The following is a 10498-nucleotide window of genomic DNA, read 5'->3' as shown; positions in this document are numbered from 1 at the left end:
TCAACAACATCAACCGGCGCCTGCCAGTCCAGAAGTCTATCTGTGACATCGACAGCGCCGAGGAGGCGCTTGTTGGACCTGAAGAGATATCCATCGTGTAATCGCGAGATTCTTGATCGGTAAGTAAAAAATAATATTTTTCTTATATTTAATTTTATATTTTCTTATAATATAGATATAATAAATATATTTTTTTTTATTTCAAGTAGAAATTTTTTTTCGTTATTCGGAATTCGTTCTTTTATATGTTTTTAATAAAAATCATCGATTTACAATTATAATGCTTGAAGTTTCTTGAATTTCTATAGTAATATTTAAAAAATGGAGTATTTGTAAAGTTTTTTATTGCTTATTTTTAATGAAATATTTAATGCTTAATTTTATAGTAGTAACATTTCATAGTAGTAACTTTTATTTTATATTATTTCAAATATTCTATTTATATTTTAAGTTACACGATAGAATTTTTATGCTTTATATCTTATTGTTAAATATTTTTGTCAAGAAGAATATAATGTGATTGTTCGAATGGGATTAAAGCTGTCGTTTAGATTTTCTATCGGATCAACTCGTAATCCTGCGTAAATCCTCGTATCATGATGAAAATCCTTTCAGCTTTACATCTCATAATAGCTATATTTATAATCTTTTCATAAATAATTTTGATCAAAATTTTGATAATTAATAATTATTACGAAAAAAAATTCGAATTTAAAAATTTTTTAAGTTTCATTTATTCTTTATTAGATATAATTTTCGCAAAATGTTTTATAATTTTTCTCCAAATAAACGAATTAAAATAATTATTATAAATATTATATTTTTCGGGGAAGAAAAACCGTAAAGATGATCATTTTCCAAAATTTTGTTCACAGTGACATACCTGTGCGCGTGGGTTGAAAAAAAAGAAAGACCAGACAAGCAACCGGGTATACACTTCGAGAAATGTGCGTTTCTTATTTTCTTTCGATCTGTGACTGAAGTCTTAAGCACATCTTTAATCTCGTCTATGTGTATATAGCGTTTAGTTCTTCCATATTTTTTTCTTATGTATATGTATAGATTTGTTAAGAGCTACGGCAAAAAAAAGAGCCTTGACTGTTAAATCGACTTTGTAAATCGCGTATGGAGTTACCAACGCAACTAAGGTATCATTAGATTAAAAATAATTAGTTCTATTCTCATAGATATATGAATATATTGCTCGTGGTGGACGTCTTTACCAAATACTGTACCAAAAAGGGAATAAACAGAAGAAAAATAGAAGTGAATCGTATTTACTTTGTTGTAGAGCAGCAAAAACACGAAGTAAGAATAAAGTTCGAAAATCTACCGTTCAAGAGGTTTAGCATTTTATTGATTGTTATTTAATTTATAATTATAATATAATTTCTTTGATACGTTTCGTCGCGAATAATTGATTTGAATAATCTTCGTTGCTATTTGTTATTTTTTATTATTTTTGGTATTAATAATATTAATCTTGAACTAGTGGTACTGGATCATAGGAATGCGACAATTTAGGTTATGTTATTTAACCTTTTCAATATATATATAATTTTACAATAATACATCAAGATTTTTTATTGTTTTGGATTCAATTATTTGGGTTTAGAAAAATAGAGTATCATTAAAATTAGATTATGTTATCGATTAAAAATATATTTTTATTTTTTATAAATAAAATTTTAATAAATATATAAGATACTTAAATAAAAATGGGCATGCATAATTTTTTTGCTAAAAAAAAAAACTTCTTAGATTTATATAGAAATGAATTTTGAGGATATAGTGAAATATTTAATACAAAATAAATATTAAATATTAAAAAAATATTTAATACAAAGTTAAATGCCCTAAAATTAAATAACCTAATCTAAATCGTGTTAATTACCTGTGATACCAATCAAGAGTTATTCATTGTGTCAAATACAATACATTCAACGATATTTTCGTTGATGTTTTAATTTCTAGAAACTGCTTAGTTTTTTATGTAAATGACAAATATTTTAAAACAATGCTTATAAAACGCCTTATATATTCTAATCCTCTTCACGCGTTGTTATTATAAGAAAAAGACGATTCAAAGAGAGATTTAGTATGACTTACTTTTTTTTTTTATTTTTTTTATTAAACAGAAGATGAAACATGGAGCGATAGAAATATACGCGAAAATAAAGTGGACAGCATTAGCTTAATATTTCATTTCACTCATTATTTTTTTTTTATTGTTCCTTCTTTCTCTTTGTTTATTCATTTTGAATAGTTATGTGTGTGGAGTATGTAACATAATTTTTTGAAACTATTGTTTATTGTGATGAAATCAAAATTATACATCTTATTATTAGGACAATTATTTTACAAATTTATACAGAATACAGAATTTATACAGAAACTTTCAAATAACCATATAAATCTATCTAAAAAATCGTCAAATCTTTCGTTGGACATAATTGCTTAATTTTTGTGGCCTGATCATTTTAGATTCGGTCAGCTTATTGCCATCTAGTAGTCAATGAAAACGCTAATTAAACAACAAATCTATCGGTGTAAGCGTGTTTTCACTTACCTACCAAATATTGCGGCTCGTACTTCAATGATTAATCGGTGAAATAGACGATAGTATGAACTCATTGTACATTTTTGTGCCAATGAATATCGTTTATATTTGTTTCTTCTTTATTTTTATCGCGATAACTAACTCTTACAAATTAGATGCTGATTTTTGTTTCGTTTTGTCGTTTTGCGATGCAAAATCCGACTCGAATCGCGTACTAAAGATGATATTGTCCAAATAAAAAGATAAAATTTGTTTCTGGCTTCTATTATATTAATGTTCACGTATTATGATCACGTATAGCGCGAATGGATTAATAATTATCCGTTTTCGATCAGATTCGAAATGACGAACATCGGAAGCCAGATGGATCTCAAGATGATAAAAAAATAAGAACGCGTGCTGATACATTTTCATTACGTGTGATATCGATTTTAGTACTTATGGCACAAATTGATCTGTATACGGTAGCTCTATAAATTATTGGCCAAATTTTAGATTTTTTTTTAAGGGGTTCTTTAGAAAAGAAAAGGGGGCTACGTTATATTTTTTTGCGTTGAACAGCGGCGTAAATTTTGGTGCGAAATTTTTAAATGATTATTTAGTGATATATAATAACTACGCGATAGTAAATTATTAAAAATGAAAATTTTTAAAAAATAAAATTTTATAGATAAACAAAACATTCATCTTTTTGTTTAATTTAGTAATTGTATGAGTGTAAAAATGATAAGATATTTATTTGATACAAAAATTACGCCACTGTCATATCAGATGACATATGAAGTACTATATTATTGTTTTATCGTGATTGGATTATTTTAGGTCGTTTCTATCGACCGAGAATGTTTCCAATTCGACTTAAGAATGTTTTAATTCCCGTTACATCTTTTCATGTGTATATAAAATAATTATTATACTTCTTATTATAAATAAATGTCGATATCGGCAGTTTCAGATATATCTGCCTATCTTTTTCACCCGTATATTCTCTAATCGTATCCTATCCTTTAGACATCTTATATTTTAGATGATGAAAAATAATCTTCATTGTAAAAATATAATCGAATAGTCATTGAGATAATTTATTAAAAAATAGAAAAATTTTCATTATACATTAAAAATATAAAAAATTCAAGTTTTTATTCAAAAAGGTTTATTAAAACCTAACCTAAAAATTGTCAAAAATAAATATTGTTACAAGATTCCTAATTTTGATAAAAATTAATAATATTTTTTTTGAGAAATAGAAGAATAATATTGCTCTTAATTAAAGCGAAGAAAGAAAAGAAAAGATGATGAAGAAAGAAATTGTGGAAGGAAAATTCTGGTTAACGGCGGTCCGCATTTCGCATGATTCTAGGTGTAACGTGCAATGTGCAGGCTCAGCATTTTATTTGAGAGGCAGACACGAGCATTGGGTATGGAATCCCCTTCATTCTTTTATGCACCAACAAACCTTCTTTTGTCTATCTCTTTCTTTGCCATTCTCATTAACCTTCCCGTAACTTTGACCAACAAATATTTGCAACATGTGCAAGTATCAGTTTCGAATTACTATATAATCAACGTGACGATCGAGCGAATTAAAACTTCGTGATTTTTCATACCTTCCAGATAATATATTTTTTAATTTCTTTTCGTTTAATTTAAAAAAATTAAATTTTTTTTCTTTTCATTTCTAATTTCGATATTTGCATTAAAATTACTGGAAAAGAAAATAATTGAAATAATTCAAAATTGAATAACAAAATTAAAATTAAAATCTTTATTCTTTTCTTTCTTTCGCTGATTTTCTTTATTAATCTTTATATAACATAATTATAATATATAATATAACATAATAAAATTGAAATAATTCGACTAATTTTAAAACAAGATAAATTGAATTAATCTAACCTAAAATTAAAATTTCTTTTTAGCTTTTCCTTTTATTAATCTAATTCTTTTAAAATATCTAAATTTTAATTAAGATCAATGATCAAACTTGTAACATTGAACAATTACAAACACGAGATTTATCATTTTGACATGTTCTATTTTCGAAAATGAGAAACATTGGCACGCGTTTTCACAAAAGCCGCGAATGGACGTAGAGTCTCGTCGTTCTCGGCTTCCCTCACTTTATTTGCAACGCCGTTTCTGCTGACACCGCCGTTCCACGATGAATCCATCGAGATGGAACGTTGGTAAACAAAACGTTCACCTCTTTCGGTGAAACCCGTAGCGTGGAATAGAACGGTTCATAAGATCGTGCCCCGTGTATACACACACACATACGTATCCGTGAAATTACGAGCACGAATAATTCGGCGGATATATATAATCTCGAATATTCAGAAATATAGAAAAGTCTACACGAGAATTAATAACGTATAATTAATTGGCAGATCGTAAATATCATTAGCGTTTTTTATACAATTGTATAATATTCATATTATATAATTGTATAATGTTTAACGTCTTTTTAATGTTTTTTTTTTAATTCAATTTGTCCAAAAAAAGTCCTTTTGCTTTAATTGAACTATTTTAATTCTAGAATTATAAAATATACTAAAACGATTTTAAATTTTTTATTTTAATGAAAAGATATAGATATTTTTGGAAAAAATTATTTTAACATTAGAACTATAAAAAAGAAATATATTAAAATATATAAAATATGAATTGTAGATTTTTCGAACACATAAAAAATGTTTTTTTAAAAATTATATATTTTTTAATATTTTAACTGCTTAACATTTTAATTTATAAAACTTGATATATAAAAAACAAGAAAAACGTGAAACACTTGTCTTTTTTCAAAATAATATCAGATGAACAAACTATATATATAATAAAATATATATATAATAAAATAATTTATTATATCATTTTAATTCTAATTTTAAATATCTTAAATTTGTCAAATAATTTTTATAATACTTATAAAATACTTATAATTATTATAGAAATATATCTGAAAATACGAAAAATCAAATTACAGTAACGTTTGCAATAGGTGTCAAGCAGGAAGGTGGATAAAGTTCTAACGAGGATTTAACTAACTTGTCCGCAGGGGTCGGTTGACAATGGGCTTGTCTTCGACCCTCGCCAACTCTGAACAGACGTCGCTCGTCACACTGACAGATTGACTGATCGCTACCTTCTACTGGTGTTTCATTCTCGTTGTTAGCATTGAAACAACTCGTAATAATGCTATTATTCGTTTAATCGATTATCGAGGATAGATGTGAATTTATATCATAATGTTTGTATGAATACAATTGATAGTAAAACTCTCCAAATTTATTTTTCATAAATGCATTGTATTATTATTACGTAAATCCATTGAATTATTAACAAATTATAACTTTCAAGAACAATCTTTAGAGAATATATTTAAGATGATATATTTAAGATTAAAACTTTCCTTTTGAAAATTCTTTGCAAATATTCCTCTGCATTGAAAATAATTTGACATAATTTTTATTCGACGAACTTTATTATATAAAAAAATATCTCAAGAATAATTTTCAAGAATTCTGCAAATATATTCATATTATTAAAAACTTATAGTGATATGAGTAGTATCTATTAATATTATAATATCTATTTCGCAGAAATAGTATATAGCTTTACAACTTCAAATACATCCAAAATCGTCAATTCAATTATGTGAGCAATTGTCTAATTTTTTAATAATCTCTATCTTCTTCTTCTTCTTCTTCTTGACCATTTTTAAATTATCATCTATATTCGTCTTTCAAATCCTTTTTAATTTTTGTTGATTTCTTCTATTAAGAAAGAAAGGAAAGATGAGTTGACCGAACGTGTCAACATTCACGTATATACATGTGCATCTGGCATCGTTTCGAAAAGAAAAGATAAGAGAGCCGTAGAGCGGTTGCAGGCTCGAGTTTCGCTCGTTTTATAACTCCGTTCGAACGCATTATGAAACGTTTCGAGCACCCAGCCAATTGGCAAGCGATACCTTAAAAAAAAAAAAAAGAATGTAAGTGTGTAGGCGAATGAAGCTCATAGGTAGATTCTACATCGTACGGGTATCGAATGAAGCAGATGGATCAAGTGTGTAGCGGGGAAGTGAATCGTGGCACGAAGGACGAGCGAGAGTGAAGAAGGGAAGTGAAAAAGGAGGCTGCAGAACGAGTTGGAGGTGAGATGAGCTTTATTGTCAAGTCACGCGGGCATCGTGGCCTATCTCTATCTACCGTCGTCACCCCTTGTGCCGGCTTTCCTCTATGACACCCCCTTACCGAGTGACGTGGACGTTGCTGCCTCTTCCATCTGTGGTTGTATGTAATGTAAGTACGTAACGATTCTGTTCTGTACGTGCACCATCTCGTTCACCTACCTTTTGTGTGTCGGTAAATTTTAGATAAACAGTGGCAAGTGTGTATACGAGTCTCGGATCTTATATAAAAAGGTTTCGAATTTTTCCTGGAAAATATATTAATCAAATTAATTTGCGTTTTTTTAATTTTGAAAAATTGAGAATTAACGATTTGCATTTGGAATAACGCGCTTCATCTCGTCAAAAGGTTATTTGTAGATTAGATTATACATTATTATCAATCATATAAAAAAATAATGTGGAATGATCATCAAGTGGTTAAAATAAATGGAAAATGAATAAAAAATGGATAAAATCCTTGATTTTCAATGTAAATTCAAAGTAAATGTTCTATATCATAATTTAAGAACATTGAAAACTTGAATGCAGTAGGAGATGTTAAAATGTTTCCAGTGTACAATGAATTGTTTTCTTACATCTTGTTTACAGCTATTAATCATATTTCTTTCGAGGGATTGATATCACGATTATAAATTATCACAGACCACACACGTATGATAGTATCAAAATTATTCTTATGTTTGCATTGCTATGTTGATGGTATGATGTCATTTCATTGATTATATATAACAATGCATAAAGATATAATACGCGGTCATAGATGTATATCTATAATAATAATTTTTTTCTGTAATATCTCAAAAACTAAGAGAAAAAGTTATCTTCTATGATACATTTAAAAATCATCAAAATTAAATCAAAATAATTTTTGTGCAACTTCATTGGAATCTGTATTTAGGTTAAGTTAGATTCAGCTCACTCACAATACTTAGGTTAGGCACTTCGAATCAAGATCTAAGAAAAGACCACAAAAATAACAATTCCTTCAAAATGCTTCAAGAATATATGCAGCCATCAGTATAATTGACCAATGATAACCAATAATAATTCATTCCTTCATTGAATCCAAGATTCTTTATCACTTATACAAATAACTTTCAAATAAGGAGAATAAGAAGGTAAACGAAACGAAAAGGACGAATCAATCGGTTCTTCTCATTTCGTCTAGCAGCTTTAAGCTAGTGACGTCACGTTTACTCTCGCCGCGTATAGAAGGTGGAGAAAGGGAAGATTTGGCGACGCCAGCATCTTTCGCTTCTGATGACGGTGTAGGTTCGCAGTGGTTGATGACGCGGCACATAGGTTATATCCGTACCTACATACAATCGTGTCGCACATACATATAAGTGAAGGAACACGCGTATACATGTCGATGCACACACTATCCATATTCACCGAATAAACGAATGAACGAAACCCGCCAGTAGAACGCGGAACTAAGGAGATCACGAAGACGGCCACCTTGACCCACTCTCTTCGTAGACGACTCGATCGACGATCCGTGTTCAATGGTCGCGTCCAATGCTGCCATGGAAATTCACGATGTTTCCGACCGACCGAGTAATTTGTTCGTCTCTTTGACATTTCGATATTTTTTGTTTTTGGTCTTAGATCTTTAATTCGTTTTTAATGTCGATTTTATTAGTAATATTTACTACTATTATTTAGCGTTGAATTATAATTCAGAATGATTATCGATGATTCGATATATCGATAATATTGTTAAGATATTCATAATAAATGAAAATAAGTAAAATTTCTGTTTCTTCTTATTCAAATTTATTATCAAAAATGTTGTTAACGATTATTATTATGGATTAACCATATTTCATCGAGTTTTCAATTTTATATATCGTTAAGATGTCGATAATACATTCAATAGAAGATTACAATATAATTTTTCGATAAAATTAATTTATTTTGAAATTTATTACAAACAATATTTTGAAGTGTTTTAATAATAATAATTTCGATTAAAAATTGGAACTCTTTCTATTCGTTAACGATATTTCAATATATTATCGATATATTGAAAATTATCAATAAGATATCGATAATCGATAATCACAATTTTATTATAATTGACACGAAGTTGAAAAATATAACTTTGTAACGATAGTTAAACGACTTAAAAGCGAAAATTTAGAAAAATGTAGAAAATAATTACATTTTAAAAATTTAGAAAACGTAAAAAAATCTCGTTTTGAGAATTTTTGAAGAATAAATGAAGAAGTAAAAACTTTCTGTCACAATTTTTATGATATTTCCATGAAATCACGACATTATGTTAATACAGATAGTGTAATGACCCTGAAGAATACTACCCTGACCCAGTCGGACAGTTGGGTCGTCAAACAGAATCGATACTCACTAATCAGATCAAACTACCCTTCTTCTACCTCCTCGATGACCACGTACATGATTCTGAACTTCGTTTGCGAATACTTCATGCTTTCTCCGCCTTAGAAAGCGTTCATTCTTCTTTAAGAAACAAATCTATCATAACGAATCGATCATTATCACGTTGATAATTTAACATATCTAGTAATATTCTAGTAACAATGATTTTTATTTTATATAATAGCATAAAATTACTAAATTAATACTTCATTGAATTTCTCACACTATATTATATCACATTCAATTATCTCTCTAGATAACTTGTTTTAGTTGTATAAAAATTAATTTATTAATCATGTTTATAAACTCATATATAATTTCCAAAGAAACTAAAAGAAAGCACAGATATCGTTCGCCTCTGTTCCCGTTCGATCGATATTCCCTTTCCTTTATTCCTCGTCCTTGGTCGTTGTACGAAACATACTGGACCTTACGGTCTGTCTTCCGCCCGTAAAAGGGACGAGGGAACGACTAGTTCCTTCCTAGGCGTATACCAACGGTGATTTAGTGAGATCCGATCTGCGAGTGGAGACCTGAGACCGATCAGTTTGCTCATAAATATTAGGTTTTTTTTTTTCTATGCATACGAAGACGCGGGTGTTCGTCCATTTCTACTTTTTTTTCCCTTAAAGAGTAAAAGTGATCGAAAGCTTTGCGATCATTGGCCTTACCATCCTTCTTCGACGTCAAATTTCTTTCAATTCCACTAGATAGTGGAAATTTATCCTTTGCACTATCGATAACCTTTTTGGTGACTTTTTCCATCTTGATAGTAAAAAATATCACTAGAACGGAATTCGATTGCGCGGTACTATAACAATGTTTTCCAATTTGAGAAAAAATCATTTGAGAGAGATCGTTTCTTACGATCGTGGCAATTTTTTAATTCCCTTTTTTAATTAATTAATTACTTTCTCTAGATTTTCAAAGATTTAAGAAATTTCGCAATATATTAATTAAATCATTTAATTATTCCTATCAGTATTGCCATAATTTAATAATAAAGATTTAAATTCAACGATAAAAATGCAAAAAAAAATTGTCCAAGCAAAAGAAACAAATAAAAAATGAAAAAAATAAAAACAGAAAATATTATAACAATCGAGACGAAGAGAGAGTTCCTGGATTAAACTGAAGCCGATCTAGTAGGGAAGAAGAAGTTTAATTTCTCGAAAGTTCCTCGCGGTCCCCTCGGTTACTTTATCAATTATAATTATTGTAGGGCGTTTGAGGCAAATGAGGAGGCGGGGATGGTGGTGGTAATAGGTGGCCCGTTTCTGAGGCGCTACCTTAACTACACTTTTATAGCGCTTCTCGACTTTAAACGGATAATTTTTATCCGCTAA

At 28.9% G+C, this 10498-nt stretch overlaps 3 long non-coding RNA genes across 3 annotated transcripts; 2 read left to right on the top strand and 1 right to left on the bottom strand.

The window, feature by feature from the left end:
• LOC116186281 lies at positions 1–1089 on the top strand. The gene is made up of 2 exons (XR_004151245.1): positions 1–119; positions 876–1089. It is a non-coding gene; the product is annotated as an uncharacterized LOC116186281 (long non-coding RNA).
• A 2682-nt stretch (positions 1090–3771) lies between these two features.
• LOC116186283 lies at positions 3772–6547 on the top strand. The gene is made up of 2 exons (XR_004151248.1): positions 3772–3978; positions 5559–6547. It is a non-coding gene; the product is annotated as an uncharacterized LOC116186283 (long non-coding RNA).
• LOC102672897 lies at positions 6070–6997 on the bottom strand. Its single transcript, XR_004151246.1, has 2 exons — positions 6814–6997; positions 6070–6530 (listed from the first exon to the last, which is right to left on the bottom strand). It is a non-coding gene; the product is annotated as an uncharacterized LOC102672897 (long non-coding RNA).
• Between the last annotated feature and the right edge of the window lie 3501 nt (positions 6998–10498).

This window comes from Apis dorsata, unplaced genomic scaffold (assembly GCF_000469605.1).
Source record: "Apis dorsata unplaced genomic scaffold, Apis dorsata 1.3 scaffold_553, whole genome shotgun sequence".
Classification (NCBI taxonomy): domain Eukaryota; kingdom Metazoa; phylum Arthropoda; class Insecta; order Hymenoptera; family Apidae; genus Apis; species Apis dorsata.
The sequence above is the reverse complement of the archived record's forward strand: the minus strand, read 5'-3'. Positions and strand labels throughout refer to the sequence as shown.